This window comes from Urtica dioica, chromosome 2 (genome assembly GCF_054948205.1).
Source record: "Urtica dioica subsp. dioica isolate 48M chromosome 2, U.dioica_male_clone48M_v1_H2, whole genome shotgun sequence".
NCBI lineage: Eukaryota > Viridiplantae > Streptophyta > Magnoliopsida > Rosales > Urticaceae > Urtica > Urtica dioica.
Window position 1 is genome coordinate 34,763,697 of NC_142757.1, and position 27,015 is coordinate 34,790,711.

Below are 27,015 nucleotides of genomic sequence, written 5' to 3' on the forward strand. Positions count from 1 at the left end.
GAACTCAATATTGAATCGGAATTGATTTTTGTCCCGGGTCACGATGAGTGACGATTCACTCACGTGTCAACACGTGAGTGGATCGTCACCCATCGTGACCCGGGACAATTGCCACGTGTCAACACGTGAGTGGATCGTCACTCATCGTGACCCGGGACAAATAGCAGTACTCATATTGAATATATTCCCATTATCCCAATTTGTAAAAAAAAAAAAAAGTATTAAAGGAAAGAGAAAGAACGAGAACGGAGGGGAAGAGATTTTCCACGAAGTAGAAGCTTGTCGGAAAGCTCAATCAAGGTAACTATCTCTCGTCGTCCTCTACTCGATACGCACACAAGTTCTAATTAGGGTTTCTTTTTCTTCTTGGATGTCGAGATTGAGGGCGAAAAAGAGGAGGGGGAGGACGACTTGGTTTCAGCTGGAAATACAAGGTTGTCGTCGGAGCCTATTCAAGGTAAAACCCTCTCTCTCTCTCTCTTTCCCCAATAATTCATCCATTTTCAATCCCAAACCAAAACTTTCCGCTAAGCGCTCTGTCACGGTCTCTAGTATTTCTCAACCAAAAAGGTCGCCGGTATCGCAGTCCGACTCCGGGCCGCATCCGCCGGCCGGAACGCGACCGGTTCCTCGAACAAAACTGTGCCTTCTTGGCCGCGAATCTCGAACTTGAAGAGAGAAAGAAGAAGAAAAAGAAGATCAGTAGTGAGAGGCCGGTGAAGCTCTCCGTCGCCGTCGCTATGGCTCTTCAGACCTCGGAGGTTGACGCTACGGGATTCGTTGACTGCGAGACGTACGAATTGGTACGGTCTAGGTCTTTGCCTTTTGTTTGTGTTGTGGTTTTGGTTCTGAAATCAGATATGTAAATGCATGCTGATATATATAATGTGTGCCCACAAGCTGTTTGTAATGTTACATACATTAACTTTAGTATCTACCGGAAACATTGGATTCTTAGGATGGATAATGATTGGAAAAGAGGTTCAGTTCTGATCAGTGTATTAGTATCCGAATTGCATTGTACCTTTGAACTTTGAACCGGAGAAAAAACAAATCGGAAAAAGCCGAGGCCCGTTTGACGGTCTCCTTGAAGCTTTTTATCGCCCTCTCACGGATGCTGGAACACGTGAGCGAAAGCCTCCCAGGATACAACGACTTGCAGAGACAAGCTTAGCACCAATCCATTTGACTCTCTCTGCGAACTAGAACCTGTGCGAAACTACCACCACGACAAACAGAAAAAGATATTTCTGTGAGAGAAGGGAACACGGGAACAGTGGGGAATACTTATGGAATTTGTGTGTTCTCTGTGTGTTTCTGAATGAGAGATGAAACCTCTTTATATAGGCCATGGCTGGGCTATCTCGGTTGAAGTTCACAAACGCTCAGCCTTAAAGGCATTTAACGCAGGTTATAACAACCATGCATTTAACTCAACGTTCTGAATTCAAACCATGCGAAATCGACCAACGTTTTTCAGCCTTAATGACATTATTAATCAACCATAATGCGCATTAAAAGCTCAAAAACCATTGAGTTAAAGCCCACAAACCGTTGGCTTTAATTCTCAAACGTACAGTTCTTCACCTCGTCTGGTCGAGCTCGTCCAGTCGAGCTGGAATGACTTCGTCACCACTTCGTCTGGTCGAGCTCGCCCCAGTCGAGCTCGTCCAGAAATAACGTCGTTACTTCGAGTACGTTGGCCTAGCCTGGTCGAACTGGAATGACTTAGTTACTTCGTCCAGTCGACCTACCCAGTCGAGCTACTCAGTTGAGCTCGCCAGTCGAGCTACCCAGTCGAGCTCGCCAGTCGAGTTCGTCCAGTCGAGCTGAAATGACTTAGTCACTTCGTCCAGCTCGACCTCGCAGCTCGTCACTTTCTCATTCACCTTAGGTCTGATTTTGGCAAACAAATATCCAATTCCGATGAGTGGAATTGTTGCCACAAATCAGCCAACCACATGTTAATAAATAAAATTTATTAACTTTATTTCAACAATCCCCCACATGAATGAAATTGAGACGACAATTATAAAGACACGACTCGATGTGGTGATAGATTCTACGGTCAATACCAGTATAGGATAGGTAGGCAAAGCCTTTGAACCTTCCCTCGGAAAGATATGCCATCTTTACTGACTACTCAGTAGACACGTTGTCCTTGAACTGTTAGCCGTTTTGTATAAACGATAAACATATCCCCCACTGATATCTCCTTGACACAGGTTCTGTTCTCATGGTTATGTTCATTTTGGCCCTGAACATCAGCCTGGTTCTGCAAGAGTTTCTAAAGAATTAAGCCCAATTAATTCTCCTTTGAAGCGGCCCCACTTCTCTCTCACATAGGTGATTCTTTTATCAAGAGTAATCCCGCATTACTCATTCGGAATCTCAACAATCCGATTTCACAGAGTCATTAAGAGCCCTAAGCTTAACCTCGTACGGGAGTCACTGTTTTAATATAGGAATAGGACTTGGGGTTTTCCCCCACAGTGACCTCACATAGCCTTTGACAATTAGGTTGTCCCTTTGAACCAAGATCTTGGGATCTCCAGTCATCATGGTTGGGTTTCCTTTGCCTTGGCTTTATTTGCCATGGGCTTTAGCCCCATTCCTTTGGATGTCTTCTCTACTTGGTCCCTATTTAACCCTTTGGTTAGCGGATCCGCAATATTCTCTTTGGACCTAACATAGTCAATACTAATGACTCCAGATGAGAGAAGTTGTCTAATGGTATTATGTCGTCGACGGATATGTCTAGACTTACCATTATACATCACATTATGTGCCCTACCAATAGCAGATTGGTTATCACAATATACACATATTGCAGGCATAGGATTTGTCCAATTAGGAATATCCTCCACGAAGTTTCTTAGCCATTCAGCTTCTTCTCCACATTTATCCAATGCAACAAACTCAGATTCCATCGTGGATCTCGTTATCACAGTTTGTTTGGAGGATTTCCAAGATATGGCCGCACCTCCCAGAGTGAATACATAACACCACTCGTGGCTTTTGAATCTTGAATATCAGATATCTAACTTGCATCAGTGTAACCTTCAATTACTTCAGGATATCTTGTATAGTGTAGACCATAATCACGAGTGAATCGTAGATACCTCAAAACTCTTACGATTGCTTTCCAATGTTCAGCACTTGGATTACTCGTATATCGAGCTAGTCTACTCACGGTGTAGGCTAAATCCGGTCTCGTGCAACTCATCAAGTACATGAGACTGCCTATCACTCTAGCATATTTAATTTGAGAGATGCTTTCACCTTTATTCTTAGACAAGTGTTGACTAATGTCTATAGGAGTTCTCGAGACTCCAGAATCGTCATTTCCAAACTTGTCTAGAATTTTATCAACGTAGTGTGTTTGATCCAGTACAATCCCATTGGGTGTTCGGGTAATCTTGATCCCCAGAATTACATCAGCAATTCCCAGATCTTTCATATCGAACCTTGAGTTCAATATATCTTTTGTGGATTGGACCATATGATCATTACTCCCAACTATGAGCATGTCATCTACATATAAACACAGAATTACATATCCATGTTCAGTGGTTTTAATGTACACACATTTGTCACACTCGTTGATCTTAAATCCATTTGACATCATGACGTTGTCAAATTTCTCATGTCATTGCTTTGGGGCTTGTTTAAGGCCATAAAGCGACTTGACTAGTTTACAGACTTTCTTTTCTTGTCCAGGTGCAATACAACCCTCAGGTTGATTCATATAGATCTCTTCTTCAAGATCTCCATTAAGAAAGGCTGTTTTTACATCCATTTGATGAATTTCAAGATTGCGTAATGCAGCAATGGCAATTATCAATCTAATAGAAGTTATTCTCGTCACGGGAGAATAAGTATCAAAGTAATCAACACCCTCTTGTTGTTTATACCCTTTGATTACCAGTCGAGCTTTATATTTATCAATTGAGCCATCGACTTTCATCTTCCTCATAAAGATCCACCTAGATCCAAGCGTTTTACTTCCAGGAGGAAGATCAACCAACTCCCAAGTGTGGTTTTGCATGATAGAGTCTATTTCACTTCTTATGACTTCTTTCCATAAGTGACCCTCAACAGAGTTCACGGCCTCTTTATAATTTAGAGGTGGAGCCTCCAACATATAGGTGAAATAATCAGAACCAAATGATTTTTCTACCCTCGCTCGCTTGCTTCGTCTAAGTCCCTCAGACTCTATCTCTTCTTCGGACTCTTTATCATTATCTTGAGTTATTTCCTCAATATCCTCAAGAGAATGGTTTGATGAACTCGGTTCATCTTCCTTAGACTTATAAGGAAATACATGTTCAAAGAACGAAGCATTTTTAGATTCCATAATCGAATCATTGTGTATATCGGGGTTTTTCGAGTCATACACAAGGAATCTATATGCATTACTATGGTGTGCATACCCAATGAAGATACAATCTACAGTTTTTGGTCCTATCTTCATTTTCTTAGGAGCGGGAGCCATTACTTTGGCCAAGCACCCCCACATTCGCAAGTATTTATAGGAAGGTTTCTTTCCTATAAATAGCTCAGACGGAGACTTATCCTCCTTCTTTCGGGGTATCTTGTTCAGAAGATAATTTGCAGACAAGATCGCTTCCCCCCACATTTCTTGGGGTAACCCAGAACTTAACAACATTGCATTCATCATCTCCTTGAGAGTGCGATTCTTACGTTCGGCCACGCCGTTTGATTGAGGAGAATAAGGTGGAGTGACTTCGTGAATAATACCATGTTGTGCACAAAAGGCACCAAAAGGTTCAACATATTCACCTCCTCGATCACTTCGCACTTTCTTAATCTTCTTATTAAGTTGATTCTCAACTTCCAATTTGTATATAACAAATTTCTCAATTGCTTCATCTTTGCTTTTAAGCAAATATACGTAACAATATTTTGTACAATCATCAATAAAAGTCACAAAATATTTATTACCACCTCTCGTGGGCATGAACTTTAAATCATATATATCGGTATGGATTAAGTCGAGAGATTCATTACTTCTTTCAACACTATGAAAGGATGTTCTCGTGAGTTTTGCTTCAACACAAATTTCACATTTATGATTTGAGTCAATATTAAACTTTGGAATACATTCCAAATTAATCAACTTTCTCAGTGTGTCATAATTTACATGACCTAGTCTACCATGCCATAAATTAGACGACTCAATCATATACGCGGAAGAAGAAGCTTTATTCATATCTTTTGCCTTGATGGCCATTACATTCATTTTGACCATGCCATTCTTGACATAGCCCTTGCCCACATACATGCCATTCTTAGATAATACAAGTTTTTGAGACTCTAAAACCACCCTAAAGCCATGGTTATCCATCACAGTCCCAGAAATCAGATTCTTCCGTATATCAGGCACGTAGAGCACCTTGGTGAGCTTCATCTCCTTCCCAGAAGTCATCTTTAAGAAGACTTCGCCTTCCCCCTTAACTTCAAAGGTAGCAGAGTTGCCCATGAACAACTTCTCTCCATCTCCAGGTAGCTCAAGGGTGGAGAAGGAGTTCTTGTCAGCGCAGATGTGGCGGGTTGCTCCAGTGTCCAACCACCACTCCTTCGGGTTCGAGTCAACCACGTTGACCTCGGAGACCACAGCAACGAGGAGGTCATTATCATCCTCCACGACATTGGCCTCCTTCTTCTTCTTTGGCTTTCTACAATCGGCAGCTCGGTGACCGACTTTGTTGCAATTGAAGCATTTACCAACAATCTTTTGTTGGTGCTTCTTCTTGAACGTCCCTCCCTTGACACCAAGCTGGTGGGCATGCTTCTTCCCCTTCGAGTTCTCACCATGTTGGACGACATTAGCTCACTCGGAGACGGTTCTTAGTCTTCTATCGGATCCTCGGTTGTCTTCCTCGATTCGGAGGCGAACAACTAAGTCCTCAAGACTCATCTCCTTTTGCTTGTGCTTGAGGTAGTTCTTGAACTCCTTCCACCCCGGTGGCAACTTCTCTATTACGGAGGCAACTTGGAAAGACTCGCTAATAGTCATTCCCTCGGCTTGAACCTCATGGAAAATGAGTTGAAGCTCTTGCACTTGACTCACAACGGTCTTTGTGTCCACCATTTTGTACTCAAGGAAGCGACTCACAATATACTTCTTAGAGCCCGCATCCTCGGTTTTGTACTTGCGATCCAACGAATCCCAAAGCTCTTTAGATGAGGCTTTAGAGCTATACACGTTGTATAAAGAGTCGGCAAGACAATTTAACACGTGGTTTCGACATAAGTAGTCGGATTCGTTCCACCCCACATAGGCCCGAAGCACTTGTGGGTCGGCTTCACCCTCTCGAGGAGTGGCCGGAGGATCTTCGGTCAAAAACCGTGCAAGTCCGATGGTGGTAAAAAAGAAAACCATCTTTTGTTGCCAACGTTTGAAGTTGAGCCCGTCAAACTTCCCAGGCCTCTCGGCCGGCATCACCGTGGGAGGCCCTCGAGCCACACCCATGTTTGGACCATCTAGGCCCAAACCAGCCATCGGTTGAACGAGACCCGCGAGTCCGTTCCCGGCCGTAGCCGCCATCGAGCCTTGTCCCACAGCCACGGGAATCTGGCCGATGTTGATCAGGTTTGGCGGGGTGTTCACCAAGGAAGGGTTCTCGGTGAGGCTCCCATCATCAGTCACAAACGTCATGTCGTTAGCGTTAGTCATATTTTCTACAAAAGAAAATCACAAGTCAGTTATCTTCAAATAAAACTGGAAAATAATGAAAATATCACTTATTTTCCCTTCCTTGCAACATGTCTTAAACGAGTAAAAAGCTTCAAGATTGTTAGCAATATTACAAATAATATTGACGTAAAATAAAAGACAAGTTGCATGAAAAAGTTACACGTAAAATGATTACAAAAAAACCCAGTTAAACCTTTGAACTTTGAACCGGAGAAAAAACAAATCGGAAAAAGCCGAGGCCCGTTTGACGGTCTCCTTGAAGCTTTTTATCGCCCTCCCACGGATGCTGGAACACGTGAGCGAAAGCCTCCCAGGATACAACGACTTGCAGAGACAAGCTTAGCACCAATCCACTTGACTCTCTCTGCGAACTAGAACCTGTGCGAAACTACCACCACGACAAACAGAAAAAGATATTTCTGGGAGAGAAGGGAACACAGGAACAGTGGGGAATACTTATGGAATTTGTGTGTTCTCTGTGTGTTTCTGAATGAGAGATGAAGCCTCTTTATATAGGCCATGGCTGGGCTATCTCGGTTGAAGTTCACAAACGCTCAGCCTTAAAGGCATTTAACGCAGGTTATAACAACCATGCATTTAACTCAACGTTCTGAATTCAAACCATGCGAAATCGACCAACGTTTTTCAGCCTTAATGACATTATTAATAAACCATAATGCGCATTAAAAGCTCAAAAACCATTGAGTTAAAGCCCACAAACCGTTGGCTTTAATTCTCAAACGTACAGTTCTTCACCTCGTCTGGTCGAGCTCGTCCAGTCGAGCTGGAATGACTTCGTCACCACTTCGTCTGGTCGAGCTCACCCCAGTCGAGCTCGTCCAGAAATAACGTCGTCACTTCGAGTACGTTGGCCTAGCCTGGTCGAACTGGAATGACTTAGTCACTTCGTCCAGTCGACCTACCCAGTCGAGCTACTCAGTTGAGCTCGCCAGTCGAGCTACCCAGTCGAGCTCGCCAGTCGAGTTCGTCCAGTCGAGCTGAAATGACTTAGTCACTTCGTCCAGCTCGACCTCGCAGCTCGTCACTTTCTCATTCACCTTAGGTTTGATTTTGGCAAACAAATATCCAATTCCGATGAGTGGAATTGTTGCCACAAATCAGCCAACCACATGTTAATAAATAAAATTTATTAACTTTATTCCAACACAATCTTGTTCGAACAGTTGTCTGGTTTAAACAAATCTTGATGTTTTTGAGAGAAATAAGACAAAAAATACTTATAGGGCAATAAGTAATATAGACCACGGATTGAAATCTCGCGCGAGATGGGGGTATCTCGCGCGCGAGTTCTCGTTTCTCGCCTAGGTGCGAGAGCGAGATGTTAATAACTCGCAAAATTGTCCGTTTCTCGCGATATCTCGCCATATATCTCGCGTTTTGAAATTAAAACAAAGTTACCTCATTTTCTCGTTCAAACGAAGTTAAAAAATGAAAAAAAAAATCACCCAAAGCAAGATCTGCAAAAGCAGCAAAACCATCGTTAAGAAAAAGCTCTGTAAATCTCTCATTTTCCATCGCGAGATCTGTTGAAATCTCTCGTCTTCCCACGCCGGACCTTCGTTTTCCTTCACGTAGCTGTCCAACTCCAACTTCGCCCAAGCATGGTAACTGTAGATCTGGGTTTTGAATTTTTTTTATGCAATCTGGTGAACTTCCGTGTGTGACTTGCTCAAAAATCAAAGCTGGAAACTTTCTTTTTGGTAGCTTAGGGGAAGAGAAGAAGTTTGCACTTAATTTGCAGCTCTGTAAAAAAAATGAAAAAAATGAAATGAGGAAGAAGATGGCAACGTTATTCCGATTCATAAAAGCAAGTTTGGTTGCATTTTGTAATGATTTTTTTTTAAGCAAGTGATATCATTTTTAATTAGTTTTTTTAACAATTTTTGGGAAGTGGAAAGGAATGGAAAGTTGGAAACGTGGGCTTGGTCTTGGTCTTTAATATTGAATATATCATTATCACATACCTTGCATTAATTAGGCAAGATTCATGCACGGAACCAAATCAATAACATTGACTTTTCAACAAATAATAATAATAATAATAATAATAATAATAATAATAATAATAATAATAATAATAAAAATAATATTAATAACCCATTAAATATGCAATCTTTAAAATGTTTTTTTTTAATTCGAATTTAAATCTTTATGTTGTTGATTTAGAATTTAGATGTAATTAATAATTAATTTGATCTAAATGTAATTAAATTTTTTTTATTATTTATTGCTTGTTTGATCTAATTCTTAGTTAGTTATTATTGTCACGTAGTTCATTATTGTTAATGTTGATATATTTTGTTAATTCAGATTTAATAGTTGAAGAATGAGTTCGGATCCGGCCCGGAAATATTGTACGCCCATTGAGGGAAAGACGAACGGTTTCGTATGCAACTTTTGTGGCCATGAGATGAAAGGCGGAGGTGTTACTAGGGTGAAGAATCACCTTGCCGCTACAGATAATCGAAGAAGTACGACGGTGTGTGATAAGTGTCCTCCAGAAGTAAGGGAGGAGATGAGAGAGTGTCTTTTCGCCGTATCCGATAAGAAGAAGTCCAAAAGTAGTTTTGGAGCATATCTTCGGTCTAAAACCACCAAAGGACTTTGTAGATATGAGTCAGATGAAGAGAACGATGGCGAGGAGGTCTTAGTCCGATCAACTATGAAGAGGGTGAGACAGCAAGAAGCAGCTGAGCAATGGAGGGCAGAACGAGAGGGACCCGGTGGATCTTCAGCGGAACCTCGTTTGCAACAATCATCATCTCTAGCCCCATCCTTATACAAATCCCCCAGTTCTCGGCAACAAAGGGTTGATGTGATGTCCATACCAGGATACGCGATGAAACTCGGACGGAACATTTGCAAGTTCTTTGTTCACGAGCACATTCCGGCATCTAAGGCGGACTCACATCATTTTCAAAACATGATCCAGTCCGCTCAGGAGTTTGGTAAGTGAATTAAAAGTTGTTATATTTAATTTCGTATTTATCATATTTAGTTTATTTATTAAGTATTTTGTTTTGTAGGTCCTAACGTTCTGTTGCCGTCTCCGTATGATATTCACAACAAGTATCTTGATGCCGAGGTTACTGATATGCAAAAATATGTCGATGACCAAAGGCCGAACTGGGAGAAGTTTGGATGTACGATCTTGTCTGATGGTTGGACGGGCCCCACCAGGCTAAGCATCATAAATATAATGGTGTATTGTGCTGGAACGACGGTGTTCTTAAAGTCGATTGACGCGTCCAACAACATCAAGAGTGGAGACTACATTTATGGTATCCTCAAAGATGCCATGAATGAAGTTGGGAAGCACAATGTTATACAAATTGAGACGGATAATGGATCTAACTACAAAAAAGGATGGGCAAAAGTTGATGAAGAGGTACAACTTGTATTTGAAATTTGTTATTTTAATTTCAAATTTATCATATTGATTAAGTACTAAGTTTTATAGGTTCAATGTGTATTGGACTCCATGCGCCGCACATTGCATGGACTTGATGTTTGAAGATATCGGGAAGAGAGGGAACGTTGAAGCCGTCGTTAAGGCAGCTAGAACGATATCAAAGTTCATCTACAATCATGGTCAACTATTATCCAATCTAAGAGACATTTTCCCAGGTGAAATTGTGCGTCCTGGGACAACAAGGTTCGCTACGAACTATTTGGCTCTTAGAAGTCTTCGCGAAAAAAGAGCTGCGCTGAAACAAATGTTTACGAGTCAATGGTGGGACGATCACAAGCTAGCTCGTACGCAGACAGGTAGATCTGTTTCGGAGAATGTTTTGTCCCAACGATTTTGGCACGGAGTTGACGACGTGTGTGGTATCTTTGAGCCGATGTACAGTTGTCTACGATTGGTCGACACCGAAGTTCATCCAACCATGGGATTATTATACTACGTATTCCATGAGATGAAAAAAAGATTGGAGGGACTTCACGGGAAAAGAATGGGTTGTTGATATTGTCGAGAACAGGTGGACCAGCCAACTTTGTCATCCATTACATGAAGCAGGTAACCGTTACGTTTAACATTTTTAATGAGGTTAACTATTTTAGACGTTATAGTTATTAACAATTATCTGTTCTTTTTAATGTAGCTTACTACCTTAATCCAAAGTTACAGTACAACAGAGAGGTTCATATGGATATTACACACATGGCATCGGTGACAAAGGTCTTTGACGTTTTGCACCCACACGATGATTCATCTAGGCTAGGACACGAGGTATTTATATTCTTGGTATTTATGCACACGTCTTTGATATTAATTTCTAATGATTTATATTTTCAAATATACAGTTGTTAGCATTTCGAGACGCTAAAGGAGACTTTTGTCAAAAAAGTGCGATATCAGTGAGGGGTACTCTAGCAGCAGGTAATAATTTCACGTAATGATTTAAGATGGTTTATAGTTTGACTTTTAAGGTTGATAATGTGTATGTATTTTAGCAAACTGGTGGGAGCTTTATGGAAATGCTACTCCGACATTGCAAAAATTAGCTATGCGAATCCTTTCCCAAACTGCGTCTTCATCAGCATGCGAAAGGAATGGGAGCACATTTGCATTAGTGCACACAAAGCAACGGAACCGCCTAGCATACAAGAGGTTGGAGAAACTTGTATTTGCAGTTATAACATGAAGCTGAACATGAGAGACATGAAGTACAAGTTCGATAATTTAGTGGTGCCTTTAGATCCTTTGGACATCATCGAACGGGCTTTTGAAAGGTCGGGAGCCCAAAATGAAGGAGATGATGAGATGCTTCACTGGATTGATCCTGTTCACCTAGATGACGAAAATCAGAACCCAGATATGCACATTGCTGAAGAGGCTGCAAATCTTGGAGTTGATGTCAACCAAGTTTTGAACGAAAACGTCTGCCCCCCCCCCCCCCCTCCCTCCCATCGACAGACTCAAGACGTTTCAAGTTCTTCGGATGATACTGGTCATGCCTCGGATGATAACGCAGGTAAAATTGCTCTCATAATTTAATAAAACAAGTTTTTATTTTCTAATTCCGTTTTTATTATAATCATAGGAGGTGGTGGTGGTGGTGAAGAACGTGGCGGGCAATACAACAGCGGTGGTGGATATGATCCTCAATTCGGCAGCGGTGGTGGATATAGCGTACCACAAACGGACGATGAATACGACTGCATGAATCCAGCCTTTTTTGAGTCAGGATATGGAGGCAATACGTACAGAGGTTTGTCTGATGCAATGTCACTCTCTTCTACTAGCAAAGATGTTGATCAGTTGTCACAGTTTTTCGGTGGGTTCTCGATTACACCGGAGGACTCAGAATCCTCGCATCCAATTGAGCCGCATGACGGGTCTTACAGTTATCCTGAGTATCCGATGATAGTCCCCGTGCCCGTGCCTGTCCCCGTCATCCCTGTCTCTCCCCCCATTTTAAGGGATTTTTACCAACCACATGAGCCCCAACCTCGTATTCGTTACCGACCAGGTTTCCCAAAATACTCCATTTATGTTGCATTAGATCAGTATAATTACGATCGTCACGTGGAGACTTATATGACTACATATGCTCACATGATGACTTGGTACAAGTATTGCCTGATGCAAGACCAACAACCTCATACATTTCAGGGCCCCCGACACTCTACCTACGAGTAGCAACAATGACTGTGAACTCTACTTTTTTTGTGTGAGAAATCTCTATTATGTGTATAATTATTTGTTTTCTTTATTTAGTCTGACTTTGCTTGAGAACTCTATATTACATGTGTATTGATTTGTACTCTACATAGAATTTCATGTCTGGAATTTTGAAAACTTTATTTTAAAAATTTATATAGATTGTGTATCCTAAACTTATACAAAATCATAATTAAAAAATTGTTCAAATACCCCGCGGAATACCCTTTTTTTGCGGTATATCCCGCGAAATGCGGTATACCACACGGTACGAGATACCCCGAACGTTCATCAAATACCACGAGATACCACGGTACGAGACGAGATACCCCCCAAAAAAGAAGTGCGGTACGGCCGCGAGATGCGAGATTTTAATCCTTGATATAGACCATTCTTGTTTAATATTAAAAGAAAATTGCGACTACTTTAACTTTAGTATTGAAGCAAGGATTATGATGAGGGTTTTAATTGTGTTGTTGAGGACACAATTATTGTTCTGTTGCCTATCTTACTGGCTAACGCTATATAGGTGGACATTGTGGATTTCGATGGTAGCTTTTTGGTTAAGAGTTCAGGATCTATTGAGAGAAGTTCGTTTAGTTGTTTGGTTTCGTGTTTGATAGGTAGCGTGGGAAGCAAGTTATTTGTTTGCTTATTTTTTCTTTCATGTCGTTTTACTTTCTTTGTGTAAACGACTTGTCGTTGTTTTACACGAAGTTAGTTAGTTCAGTTTTTACTGTTTATATATCTTTGTACTCTGCATCTTTTTCATTCAATAAGAAAAGTTTTGTTTTCCCTTTTCTTCTTCCTTTCTCTCTGATCTCTCACGAAGCTCATCGTAAAATGGTATCAGAGCAAATCGCTCCGACCAAGCTTTCCTTCGTCTGATCAGATCTTGATTTTGCCTTTCTTCTTCGTCTCCTCCAACCATGGCTGACGATCCAACGATCCATAGTTCAGCTACAGGAATCACCTCACGAAGGACTACCACTGAAGAAACCCTAGATCCCTTTTTCCTCCATCATACAGACACCACAGGTCAGATTTTGGTTACCACAGCCCTCACTGGTGACAATTATCCCACCTGGCGAAGATCGATGAAGATCGCCTTGTCTGTCAAGAACAAATTTGGTTTTGTTGATGGATCTATCCCAAAGCCAAACGCAACTGATGTGAATCGCCTCATTTCTTGGACGAGGAACAACGATATCATCATAGCGTGGATGCTTAATTCTGTCTCCAAAGAAATCTCATCGAGCGTCATCTACAATGATTCAGCGGCAGCGATCTGGAAAGATCTGGAAGAACGATTCCAACAGAGCAATGCGCCTAGGATCTTTGAACTCAGACGCACCATCATGAATCTTGTTCAAGACCAGATGTCTGTGGGAATGTACTTCACCAAATTGAAGATTCTCTGGGAAGAACTAGCCAATTTTAGGCCAGATTGTCCTTGCTCTTGCGGTGGATCGAAGGATCTCATCAATTTTGTGGAAGATGAGTATGTAATGAAGTTCTTGATGGGGCTGAATGAATCCTTCAACAACGTTCATGGTCAAGTTCTCCTGATGGATCCAATGCCTTCAATCAATAAAGTCTTTGCCATGGCTGTTCAAGAGGAGAAACAACGATCGCTGAGCAATGATGTTCTAGGAGGCCAAGACATCTCCAATTCAGCTGCAATGGTTGTGAAAGATGACCAGAAGAAATCCAACAACAAGAAAGATCGCCCAATTTGCACTCACTGCAAAATTGCTGGCCACACAGTTGACAAGTGCTACAAATTGCATGGATTTCCACCTGGCTACAAATCAAGGTTCAAGTCTAATGCCGCAGAAGGATCTACTAGTCTCAATGAGGTCAACAACAATGGAGCGGCAAGCACCATGAACAACCTTTCTGCAGACCAGATACACCAGCTCATCAATGCGCTCTCCAACCAGCTCATCATGCCAAAAGCGCAATCAGAGGGCACCAACAACATCAATATGACAACCATGAGTACAGGTTCTTATTGTTACCTTAACAGCACAGGTTGTACCGTTAAAACTCCTTTTTCTTGGATTCTTGATTCAAGAGCCTCTATACACATATGTGCATATAAGAGTTTCTTCCATAATTTTAGGGTTTTGCATAATTCAACTGTGACCCTACCTAATCATACTGTCATCCCTGTTCATCATTTAGGTGATGTTAGGATTGATAAGAACCTTGTGCTCAAAGATGTCCTTTATCTTCCTGGTTTCAAATTTAATTTGCTTTCAGTCAGTGCCTTAACAAGAGATTCTCAGGTCACCATCACATTCTCAGATGATGAATTTGTGATACAGGATATCAAGTCCAAGACGAAGATTGGCAAGGGTAATGTGATTCATGATCTGTACGTGTTGGAACAGGACAACAATGACTGCATCAACACAGTTACTTCTCAGACATGGCATCATAGATTAGGACATCTCTCCTATAAGAGACTTGATCTTTTGAGAAACCAGTTACATTTTAATTCCACTAATAAACTTGTTCCTTGTGATATTTGTCCTCTAGCTAAACAGAGACGTCTTCCCTTTGTGTCTCATAATCATCTAGCTAGTAAGACCTTTGATCTCATACACTGTGATGTATGGGGTCCTTACTCTGTGACATCACATTCTGGTTACAAGTATTTCTTGACTCTTGTGGATGATTGTAGCAGGTTTACTTGGATCTATCTCATGCGTAATAAAAATGATGTTCATCACATTATCCCTCGGTTTTGTTCCATGATATCTAACCAATTTTCTACTACTATTAACCAATTTCGTTCTGATAATGCCAAGGAGTTACTGTTCTTTGATTTTTTTTCTAAAGCAGGGATTGTACACCAATTCTCTAGTGTGGAAACACCACAGCAGAATTCTGTGGTGGAAAGAAAGCATCAGCATCTCCTCAATGTGGCAAGATCCTTATACTTTCAGTCACACATTCCTATTGAGTATTGGTCTGAATGTATTCTTACTTCTGTCTACCTCATTAATAGAACTCCTACACCTTTGTTATCTAACCAATGTCCTTATGAAATTCTGTTTGGCAACCCTGTTGATTATGATTTCTTAAGAGTTTTTGGCTGCTTAGTTTTTGCCTCAACCCTGAAATCTCACAGAACCAAGTTCCAACCTAGAGCACGCAAGTGCATTTTCATAGGATATCCAGCAGGTGTCAAAGGGTACAAGTTGTTAGACTTGATGACTAGAGACATTTTTCTATCTCGTGAGGTAGTGTTTCATGAACACATTTATCCCTTTCATGATCATAAGCAAAGACAAGTGCAGGTTGATCCTTTTCCTGATTTGGTACTGCCTATACCATCTACCACTACACATGTTCCATACATGGAGTCAACTGACCAAGCAACAAACTCAAGTCAACCACACACACAAGACATAATCTCTTCTTCAAGTCTTGACTCTGATCATTCAGGGCCACTCTTGGAAGTGGAAGAACCAGTCACTGTTGTTCGAAGATCAGTAAGGCCTAGAGCACCACCAACACACCTAAAGGACTATCACTGCAACTTGTCACAATCAACCACAGGTGTTATCTTTCCATCTCCTCATCACTTGTCTAAAGTCCTTTGTTATGATAATGTTTCCACTGCTTATAAGTCCTTTGCTCTTTCTGTATCTGATCATTTTGAACCTCAGTTCTATCATCAAGCTTGTAAATTCCCTCACTGGAAACAAGCCATGAATGAGGAACTAAGTGCTATGGAAGATAACAACACTTGGTCTGTTGTTCCCTTGCCCAAGGATAAGAGAGCTATAGGTTGCAGATGGATTTATACTAACAAGTTTAATGCAGATGGGACTCTTGCCAGGCATAAAGCAAGATTAGTGGCCAAAGGCTACAATCAAAGAGAGGGTGTTGACTTCATTGACACCTTCTCCCCTGTTGCCAAACTGGTGACAGTTAAAGTTTTGTTAGCTCTTGCTGCCTCTCAAAACTGGGTCTTAGCACAATTAGATATCAATAATGCTTTCCTAAATGGAGAGCTATTTGAAGAAGTTTATATGGATTTACCAATGGGTTATTCTTTTCAGGAGGAGCAGCAGTTTCAGGGAACTAGTCAACTTGCTGGGAAACCTGTCTGTAAATTGCACGAATCAATTTATGGTCTGAAGCAGGCGTCCAGACAATGGAACATCACCTTCACAAATGCTATTGTAGCTGCTGGTTTTACTCAGTCTAAATTAGATTATTCCCCTTTCACTAGAGGACAATCTGATACTTTTGTTGCCATTCTTCTCTATGTTGATGATATTGTGGTTGCTGGTCCTAATACTTCTATCATTAACTCTGTTAAGACTTATTTGCATTCCAAGTTCAAGCTCAAGGATCTTGGCCCCTTGAAATTTTTTTTAGGGATTGAGATTGCCAGGTCAAAGTCAGGGATTGTTATCAATCAAAGACATTATACTCTTCGGTTACTTGAAGACTATGGTTTCTTGGACTCCAAGCCTGTTAAAACCCCAATGGCACCTCCACATACGTTGAATAACTTCGATGGTGTTCTCTTGGATGATGTCAAGCAGTATCGGAGTCTCATAGGACGTCTTTTGTATTTGACTATTTCCCGTCCTGATATAACCTATGCAGTTCACTCATTAAGTCAGTTCTTGCAGGCACCTCGTGATACGCATCTCAGTGCTGTCCATCATCTTCTGCGCTATCTCAAAGGGTCTCCAGGCCTTGGTTTGGTGTTTCCAGTGGACTCAGCGACGCAATTGAAGGGGTTCTCTGATGCTGATTGGTCGACGTGTCCTGATACAAGGCGGTTAGTGACTGGATACTGCGTTTTTCTTGGAGGTGCTATGGTTGCTTGGAAATCGAAGAAACAACATACTATTTCACGCTCCTCAGCTGAGGCTGAGTATCGAGCTTTAGCTGCTGTGGCCAGTGAAGTCTTGTGGTTGCAACAGCTTCTCCGAGATTTTAAAGTCCCAGAACACAGTCCTTCTATCTTGTTCTGCGACAATCAAGCCGCTGTGCACATTGCTACAAATCCTTCGTTTCATGAGCGCACCAAGCACATCGAAGTGGATTTGTACTTTGTCAGGGATCATCTACAGCTGGGTGATTTCAAACTCCTACCTGTTCGAACACACCATCAACTAGCTGATGTGTTTACAAAACCACTTCCAGCTCCGGCATTATCTTCTGTCATGTCCAAGCTGTCCTTGAAGGATCTCTTTCATCCTTCTTCAAGTCCATCTTGAGGGGGAGTATTGAGAGAAGTTTGTTTAGTTGTTTGGTTTCGTGTTTGATAGGTAGCGTGGGAAGCAAGTTATTTGTTTGCTTATTTTTTCTTTCATGTCGTTTTACTTTCTTTGTGTAAACGACTTGTCGTTGTTTTACACGAAGTTAGTTAGTTCAGTTTTTACTGTTTATATATCTTTGTACTCTGCATCTTTTTCATTCAATAAGAAAAGTTTTGTTTTCCCTTTTCTTCTTCCTTTCTCTCTGATCTCTCACGAAGCTCATCGTAAAAGGATCTGGCTGAGGCAAATGCTATAATATAAGTTATCACAAAGGTAATGATTGATGTTAGATTAACTATTTTAATTGCTAGTACAATTTCCTTTCCGCTTTACAGAGCTCTATGACATAATATGCATTTATATACATTCTACTCTCCGCATCAGGTTGATTTGCTTCCGAAAGGGACTGATTTAAACTGTGTTGGTGATTGGGTTGTTGAGGCCACTACAAAGAAGAAGCTCAACTAAGTAGATTGTTTTGGCTTTTGGGTACAGTTGATCTGGTATGATGTACACCGGATAAACTCTATTGGTTGGTATACTCGGGCATCAATTGCATGATAAGTATAATCTGAGTGTTATAAGTGTTCATCTTACAAGTTTGTGTAATTCTTTTTTTGGGTTTGTCGGTTCTTGAGATCCCGGCGAGGATTCAAACAACGACATAGCTATTTGACCCGATTTCGTCAACGGCCGACCCTCTCTTCGCCGTTCTGCTTGACAACCGCCAACCGACAAGGTTTGTTCGTGAATATTTTTTTTAATAGAAACAACAAATTTTATTAATAACTGGAAAAACACCAAGGCGAGGAAGAGTAGTACAGATAAGAGCAAAAAACAGACAGGCCTAAATAACAGTCACGAAAACCGCCGAGCCAAAAAGAAAAAGGTCAAAACAAAGCGGAAACCCAATCCCTCGACAAAATAGAGAAAGGGAAATCATTAAAATCTTTACAATTATCATGTAACCAAAGAGCGATACAATGATTTATACTATCCATCACCGGCCCGAAGTTCCATTCCTCTTCCACGAAAATGATCTTGTTTCTTTTTCCCCAAATACACCAAACATCGGCCAATCTAGCTATCTTGAAAGCACTCACCCATTTAGAATTCCGGTTGAGCGCTGTTGGCGGCGAAAATAACTCGGTCACGGTTGAAGGCCGATGGTTGTCGAGCGAGAAATTCTTGAAAATCCACTCCCAGACGAGGACGAGCAGGGGCACTCCAAGAAAAGATGCTGGATGTCTTCCGCTGCTCTAATGTATAAACTTTGGTAAACGCTCGACTTGTGAATTTGAATAAAATGGACGAGTTTTAATTCAAATTCTTGTTGCATATGAGACGTCCTTAAATTTTAAATATATTGGAAAATGATAATATTTAAGGTCGATGGAATTTCGGAATGAGAATATCCGAGTAATTTAATATTATTATTCGGAACATACTCGGAGATTCAAAAATCTCAAGAGTAAAAATAAATTCCGAGATCCCTTAAATATATTCGGGATAACGGGAAATAATAATAATTTCCTCGGTTATTTTTCAAGATTATTTTTAATTAATTAAGGACAGGATTGTGAGATTTTATTTTTAAAAGGACTTACGTGCAATAAATAAAGGGCGAGTTTGAAAGGAAAAATATGGTGAGAGGTTGTTTTGTGAGAAACGTGTCCAAGTTATGGGGGGCCACCTGTGTACATGTGGCTCAAGGGGAGTCTGCCATGTAGCTCACATTTTCTCCCTTGCCCTCTCATTTTCGGCCACCTAACCTTATCCCCTCTCTCTTTTCCTTTCTCTTCTTTCTTCTTCTTCCTTCCTTTCTTTTTTCTTCTTCTCCGGACGCGCGCAAGACCTGCAGACAAAAGAAAAAATAATTCGGCCCATTGTCTCCATTGATACCGAGCTTCAGCATCACCATACTCACCCCCATCTCTTATTCTTCCTCTCTCTTCTCCGCGCGCCATCAAGCCACTGAGCCACGTCGCCGCGCGTTCACGTCGAGGAAGCACTCCGCCGCGAGCTCGCCGTGGCCACCGCCCGAGAAAGAGACGCCGAGGAAGAGAAAGAGCACGCCGAGGAGTCCCAATTCACAAAAAAATTTGGGTAAGCAATCAAACCCGAAATGGATTTTATGATTCTAGGGTTTGTAGCTCGAATTTGGGATTTTTGATTGTCTTGAGTAATCTGAGAAATTGGTGGTGTTTGAGTGTTCATTGGACTCGGTTATTGGTGAATATAGCTTGTCTTTGATGATTGTTTTCGGATTTCATGTTTTGGAGTGAGTTTTTGGCCGAATATTAGGTTCTAGGGTTAATGGAAGTTGTTCTTTGGGTTTTTGTGATTTCTGGAGGTTGTTTGATGATATTGAGACGATTATGAACCTATCTAAAGCTTGGGTTTTGATCGAAATGGCTGTTTGGAATTTTGTTGAATTTTAGGACGAATTTTCATTGAAGTTGCTATCTTAGCCGTGTGTTTGGTTTGGTCGGCAGGTTGCTTGGCCGTGAGCTTTATTATCATTTTGGCTGATTTAATCTGATTGTGGAATGATTTTTCTGAGCCTCCGGTTGATATGTTTGTGATCGTTTTCATGTTAGGACGTTTCCGGTTAGTTGGATTTGTGTTGAGTCGATTGAATTGGTTATGGGTTCGTGTTTGAATCGTGATATCGGGATTTCAAGATTTTGTCATGTTTTGGGAATCGTGAATTGACTCGTTATCGGATTCCGGGTTTGAATTACAGATCTTGACGGACGGACGGGATTCAGACGAGTCAAGAGCGACAAGACCGGTTTCTGAAGATATCAAGTTAAAAGAGTTATCGAAATAAAGCTCGATTAACTCGTGAGTCGTTTATCGCTTTATAGCGTTAGACTCGAGTTTTAATTTTTGGATTTGAGATTGTATTCAGGGATTATTAATTAATTATATAAGAATGTTCGAGAATTTAAATTCTGGTTAGTTAATTCAGAATTCTCGGTTTGTATGATTTTTTGGATTATTCATTTAATTTATTTAAGACTCGTGAAATAATGATTTGGATTTTATTTCGTACTCGTTCTCTGGTACGAACTCGCATGAGTCTTGAATAAGTTTAAATTCCGAAAAGCCGAGAAATAAGTGAATTAAATTCTCGAACCCCTGAATCGACTCGCAGTAAATCCTGATAACGAACCTTAAGCTCGTCAGCTTCTCCCGAATCATTGACTAATGAGATTTCAACTTCAGGTTTTAGTTTCTCGACGCTTCAGGACGTGTTAACGCTTCAAGATGTGTAGAGTCTCGGGAAGCGTGAAAAGCAAGGAAACTCCGGAAGTCAACAAGTTTTCAGACGATCTTTTCCAGGTAAGTGAGGAGACATAAGTCAACTACTTACCAAGGGAATAATCCTGTTCGTTTGTGCATTTGTTTGCTAGTAAACAAGAGTAGGTGAAAGCCTAAAATGAATAAACTCGAAAGTTAAGGCTTCGGCCACTCTTGCTTGAAAACTTAGTTCGGGTACGCCCGTTAGGTTCAAACGCTAACTTGAACTAGCCATGTTTTCTATGTGTATAGTTAGACCTCTCTTCTAACTCTAGGAAGTAGGTTAGAATCGAGAAGATGAAAGAGCAATAAGACTCTCGAATTCAATCGGGAGTAGAGAGTTCGAAAGTCACATTTCGAGCTTTCAGCTTAAAACACTAAACGAGCTACAAAGGGAAATAATAATTTCTTTCGGGGTTTATCCCGTTACGCTATTCCGTATATAAGTTTAACGTGTACGCTGCTAGCCGCAGAGTACCCAAACTTTAATTAAACCCGTGTCGGTGGTACCCACAGGTCAACGGCTTGTGTTTGTGGCAGACCTAGGTGGTCTGTATGGCGCTGAGTACTCAAAACTGGGGTGAACCCAACGGTAACGGGCAGTCGCCACGAGCGAACCCGATGGTAAAGGGCAGTCGCCTCGAGCGAACCCAACGATAACGGGCAGTCGCCACGAGCGAACCCGATGGTAATGGGCAGTCGCCTAGAGTGAACCCATTCAACAATGAGCAGTCGCCTCGAGTAAACTCATTGTCGTGCCAAGGCGGTACACATGAGCTGACGTCAGATGAAGATGGTACCACTAGTGGATCCCAGACAATCTTAAAACACCCAAGCCGCTGTAAGACTGCTGCTCGAGGTCTGAGGCTGGCTTATTGTCGTTTTGGAGATCGTAGCAGAAGAAGATGTACGATCTTGCAGAACGACAAATGAGTAGATAGAGTATGATATCACGCGTCAGTCATGCTCTAATGTTATGTTCTAGCTACATCTAGCAATCATTCTGCATTCTTATGTGTTTGTTTGCACGTCACATGACATTAGTCGTTTTACTTTATAGATAGACTCCCACTTACTGAGTCAATCGACTAATAGTTTTATGACCCTTGGTAATGTAGATAAGGGAAAAGCTCGTAAGCGGGAAACGAGATTGAAGACCGAGACCGAGCGTGTATTGCCTTGACCTATGGGCTATGGGGGGTTTCTCAATCGGGGATTAGTATCTTCTGATAAAACGTTCCGGAACATATTTGTATAGGAGTCGCTATAAGACTCTAAGTTATAAAAGCGAAAAATTTCCCCGAATTTTCGCAAACTATTTTAATATATAAAAGTATTATGATCTATTATTTAATATGTATGATATTCGAGTCGATCGGTCCCGGCTCGTGGGCGAGCTGTCGCTCACAGGTCGTGACAGATTTTGTGGTATCAGAGCCCCAGGTTTAGCCGTTTCTGTAGACTTGGGATACGTGTTCTCGGTATGGGTCGGGGGTATGCCATGTGATAGTTTTGTGCTTAGACCTGACCTGTCTAGAGATAGGTTCGACATGATGCATGATGAGTTGCTAGGAGTTAGATCTCTCCTCCCCGATGAGATTCGTATGTACTGCGATGAGGTCACGTGAATTCCTTCAACCGCAAGTACGTTCAGTGTCGTGGGAGGCACCATCACTTAGGGGCCGGTGGACCGGTCTGACTTGTGAGTGGATGAGTGTCATCTTGATGCTTCACTGATCCCGTACGAATATCACGATGACCCCTTTTTATTGGCCGACGATGAGTCGATGGACTCTTTTCACCGCTGACGGCATTATCAGCCGAGATTGTGAGATTTTCAAGAAGGTGATATAATACACGATCGAGGGAGACGGACGAGTGGGAGGAGTAAGCTTACGGATTCTACTAGCTCGGGTTGGAATCGGTTGTCCGTTATGGAAATCGATTGTCCAGAAGATTGTGGACCGGTGTCCGATGTGCTCAAGGATAGACTCCAGCGAGGTATCGAGTATTGGGAGCTGTGTGTAGAGCTCCAATATCTGACGCTGGAATCTGATTGTCCCTAGTTTGCTGTCTTGCGAATGTTGACTGAATTCCTCATCGTGACGCGATGTGGTATATGAGTACCTTACCCCCGATGATTGCTTTTTCCGATGGTGGTTCCGCATGATGACGAGAAGGTTGACTGTGACGAGGGAGATTCCGAGGAGGATCTCGCTGAGCTTTCGGACGACCCAGCTGCGTAGACGTTTGTTTGTCAACCACGAGAGTGGTAGCTTTGTGCGTGTAACGAGAGAACTAGCGTTTTGTGTTTAAGTCTCTCGTTTGACTAGGCCTTGAGAGGCTAGTCCATGTTGGTTATGTATTCTCGTTATGGTTGATTGTGATACTCAACCCTGCCCATCCTCTTATATGTGAAAATAAGAAGGAAGTGAGGTCTTGACGAGATACGTCTAATGTCGAGAATGTTTCAATTGCGGATCTCTCAGAGATTAGACGCATCCTGAAAAATATGAGTTGACGCTGCTCGATGTGACAAGCATAAGGAACGTCATTATCAAGCTTTGCTCAACGGATAGAGCAGCATAGCCGCACCATCGCATATGTCTTGACGAAATTGAACGCGTCACCCCAGTCAAACCCTGAACCTCCAGCTCAGGAAGAACGACGCGATAAGCCACCATAAGTGCATGTGGATCCTCCAGAAGAATTGAACTTCCTGATTTGTGACATCGTCCCTCCAGTGGGCGAGAGGTTTCGTAAGCAGAAGCCTCCGCCGTTTGGAGGCAGTGTTGATCCAGCTGTAGTTGAGAATTGGATCAAGAAGATGCAGCAGATCCTCAACTTCATGCAGCTATCTGATACAGAGATAGTGGTCTGCGCCGTGAATCAGTTGGAAGATGAGGCTACGGGCTGATGAGAGGCGATGGCGTCGTCTGAGAATATCCACTCGATGACGTGGGTCCATTTCCTCAATTTGTTCCATGAGAAGTACCTGAATGAAGCTAACTTTTCGGACAAGACGCGTGAGCTTGTGAGCCTATGACAAGGTTCAATGTCAGTATCAGAGTATACGACAAAGTTCGACACGTTAGCAAGGCTCGCTTCTTCCCTAATCCCTACTGATCAGGCAAGGAAGATGATGCATCAGGGATGAGCTGGTTACCTTGCAAGCGTGGTAGACGTCACAAAGACCGTCAAGCCGCAGCCGCAGGAGATTCGAGTTGCTAGAGATTTCCTTGATATTTTCCTAGAAGATCTTCCAGATCTACCTCCTGATCGAGAAGTTGAGTTCAACATAGAACTCATTCCAGGCACAGCTCCGTTATCGAAAGCTCCATATCGAATGGCTCCAGCGGAATTGAAAGAACTCAAGACCTAGCTACAAGAGTTGCTTGACAAAGGGTTCATACGATCGAGCCATTCACCTTGGGGAGCGCCTGTCTTGTTCGTTAAGAAGGCAGATGATTCCTTACTGCTCTGTGTTGACTACCTTGGGTTGAACCAAGTAATGATCAAGAACAAGTATCCGTTGCCACTGATCAACGATCTTTTTGATCAACTGTCAGGAGCAATAGTGTTTTCGAAGATTGACTTGCGTTCGGGATACCAACAGCTGAAGGTTCGAGATCAAGACATCCAGAAAACTGTTTTTCGAACTCGATATGGTCGTTACGAGTTCTTGGTAATGTCGTTTGGTTTAACTAACGCGCCAACAGCGTTTATAAACCTAATGAACCGAGTATTCGAAGACTTTCTGGATAAGTTCGTGATCGTGTTCATCGATGACATTCTAATCTACTCGAAGGTTAATGAAAAACATGAGCAGTATCTGGAGCTGGCGCTAAGTAGGTGAGGGAAAAGTCATTGCTTATGCCTCGCGACAGCTGAAAGATTATGAGACTCGGTATCCTATACATGATCTAGAGATTGCTGCTGTAGTGTTTGCGCTCAAGATATGGCGACATTACCTATACGGAGTTCATTGCGACATCTATACAGACCACAGAAGTGGTTAAGAAAATCCAAGCTCGAATGAAGACGTCCCAGAGTCGTCAGAAGAACTACGCTGACAGGCGTAGGAGGCCTCTGGAGTTTGAAGCATGAGGGAAAGTTTTTCTGAAGATCTCACCCATGCGAGGAGTTATGAGATTTGTGAAGAAAGGGAAACTCAATCCAAGATATGTTGGACCTTTTGAGATCCTTGAGCATGTAGGCAAGACAACTTATCGCTTGGCGTGGCCGCCGTCTATGTCCAACTTCCATGAGGTGTTTCACGTATCGATGTTGCGAAAATACATGTCCGATCCTTCACATGTACTACAAGATCAAGAGGTTGAGATTTCTCCTGACATCAGGTATGAAGAACCAGCCGTCGCAATCCTAGACCGCAAGGAGAAAGTCTTAAGGAATAAGACTATACCTCTGGTCAAGGTACTTTGGAAGAGTCACTCCACAGAAGAAGCTAATTGGGAGCTTGAGAGCGAAATGCAATAGAGATACCCTGCCTTGTTCTAAGTTTCGAGGGCGAAACTCTTCAATGCCTACGTACCCTTTAGTCGGGATCAGGTCAGAACGTAGTTCAATTTGTGTATTGAGGGCTATCTTGGGCTCAGAGGCTTTGAGAATCCAAGGCTTTAGAGTAGGACCCGGCTCGTAGCTTCTAGTGAAGACTTTAGAGGGGTCGCTTGCTCGTAGCTCGGAGTTCTAGCTCAAGGGCCAAGAAGCAGGAGAGCAGTGTGTACTGCAGGAGCTCGGGTCGCGGAAGAGGAGCGCGCTCCCTCTCGTGGAGAGGGGTCCTCGTGTTTCTGAGGCAAGGGAGGAGGAGTGCGCGCTCTTGGAATGTCACAAGAGCACGAGAGAGAGTTCTCAAGAGAAGAGAAGTAGAGATGTGTTGGTATGAACCAGGATCCTTTTTCCTTCCCCAGGGGGGGTATTTATAGTTGTGGAGAGAGGCCTTGGGCCGGCCCCTTGAGGCCCACCGGGTGGTCAGGAGCGCGGCGCGCGAGGCATCACGCCTAGGAGGGCGCAGGGCGCGCGGGGCGTGGCGTCTGGATGGGCGCGGGGCACGCCGAGCACGGGACTTGGCCGGCGTGCCCGGCAGCAGGCGTGCCCGGCCGAGGCGTTGGGATCGCTCGGCCGAGGCGGCAGGGATGCTCGGCCGGGGCAGCAGGGGCACTCGGCCGAAGCAGCAGGGGCGCTCGGCCGGGGCAGCAGGAGCACCCGGCCGAGGCAGCAGAGGCGCTCGGCCGGGGCGCTGGGGCGTGCGCGGGCTGGGATGCCCGGGGGCGGGGGAGCACGCGCGGACCGGGAGGCCGGGGGCGCGGGAGCGCGCGCGGGCCGGGAGGCCGAGGGGCGCGGGAGCGTGCGCGGGCCGAGACGGCCGGGACGCAGGGCGCGCGCGAGCCAGGCGCGCTAGGGCTCGCTGAGGCCCACTGGGCCGGGGGCGCAGGTGAGCGCGCGCTGGCCATGTTGGGCCGTGGGTGCGTCAGGGCACTCGGGCCTGGTGGGCCGGGGCCCATTGGGCTTCCGGCCGGCGAAGTCCGGCCGGTCTTGAATTGTTTTTGAATTTCCGGTGTCCCGAAAACGTCCGGTAACATTAGCCCCCCAAGTTTACGGCTTACGGGACGTAAGTCGTGAACTTTAGAAAGAGAAAGGGCGTTGAGGTCATTTTACCTTCGGTCATGCGTGACCGTTTGCACGCATATATTATTTATTATATATATATATACCGGGCCGGCTGGGCAACAGGGCCCGCGCGCGCGAGGCCGGCCCGCGGGCCTGGCCTTGTGTCGCGCGCGCAGGGGGGGGGGGGGGGGGGGGGGGGGAAGGAGCAGGGTTTGCTCCTTCCTCTCCTATAAATAGGAGAGCCCCCCTCTCTTTCTGTTCACACTGGCAGCCTGTGGGTAATTGGAAAATTCCTTTGAGTTTGAAATTTCCCCTGGGCAGCCGACTTTTTTCCCTTTTTAATGGGGAGTGAGCTTGTTTCCCACGTTGATGATCCC

The 27,015-nt window shown here is 43.2% G+C and overlaps 1 long non-coding RNA gene across 2 annotated transcripts; it reads left to right on the plus strand.

Annotated features, from left to right (window-relative positions):
• The first annotated feature begins 206 nt into the window (after positions 1-206).
• Positions 207-12,990, plus strand: LOC149404538 (uncharacterized). Of its 2 annotated transcripts, XR_016295510.1 has the most exons (4): positions 207-300; positions 379-457; positions 553-803; positions 12,940-12,990. It is a non-coding gene; the product is annotated as an uncharacterized LOC149404538 (long non-coding RNA). The 2 variants fall into 2 exon arrangements; XR_016295509.1 differs by lacking the exon at positions 12,940-12,990 and having other exon boundaries at positions 553-1,008.
• The last annotated feature ends 14,025 nt before the right edge of the window (positions 12,991-27,015 follow it).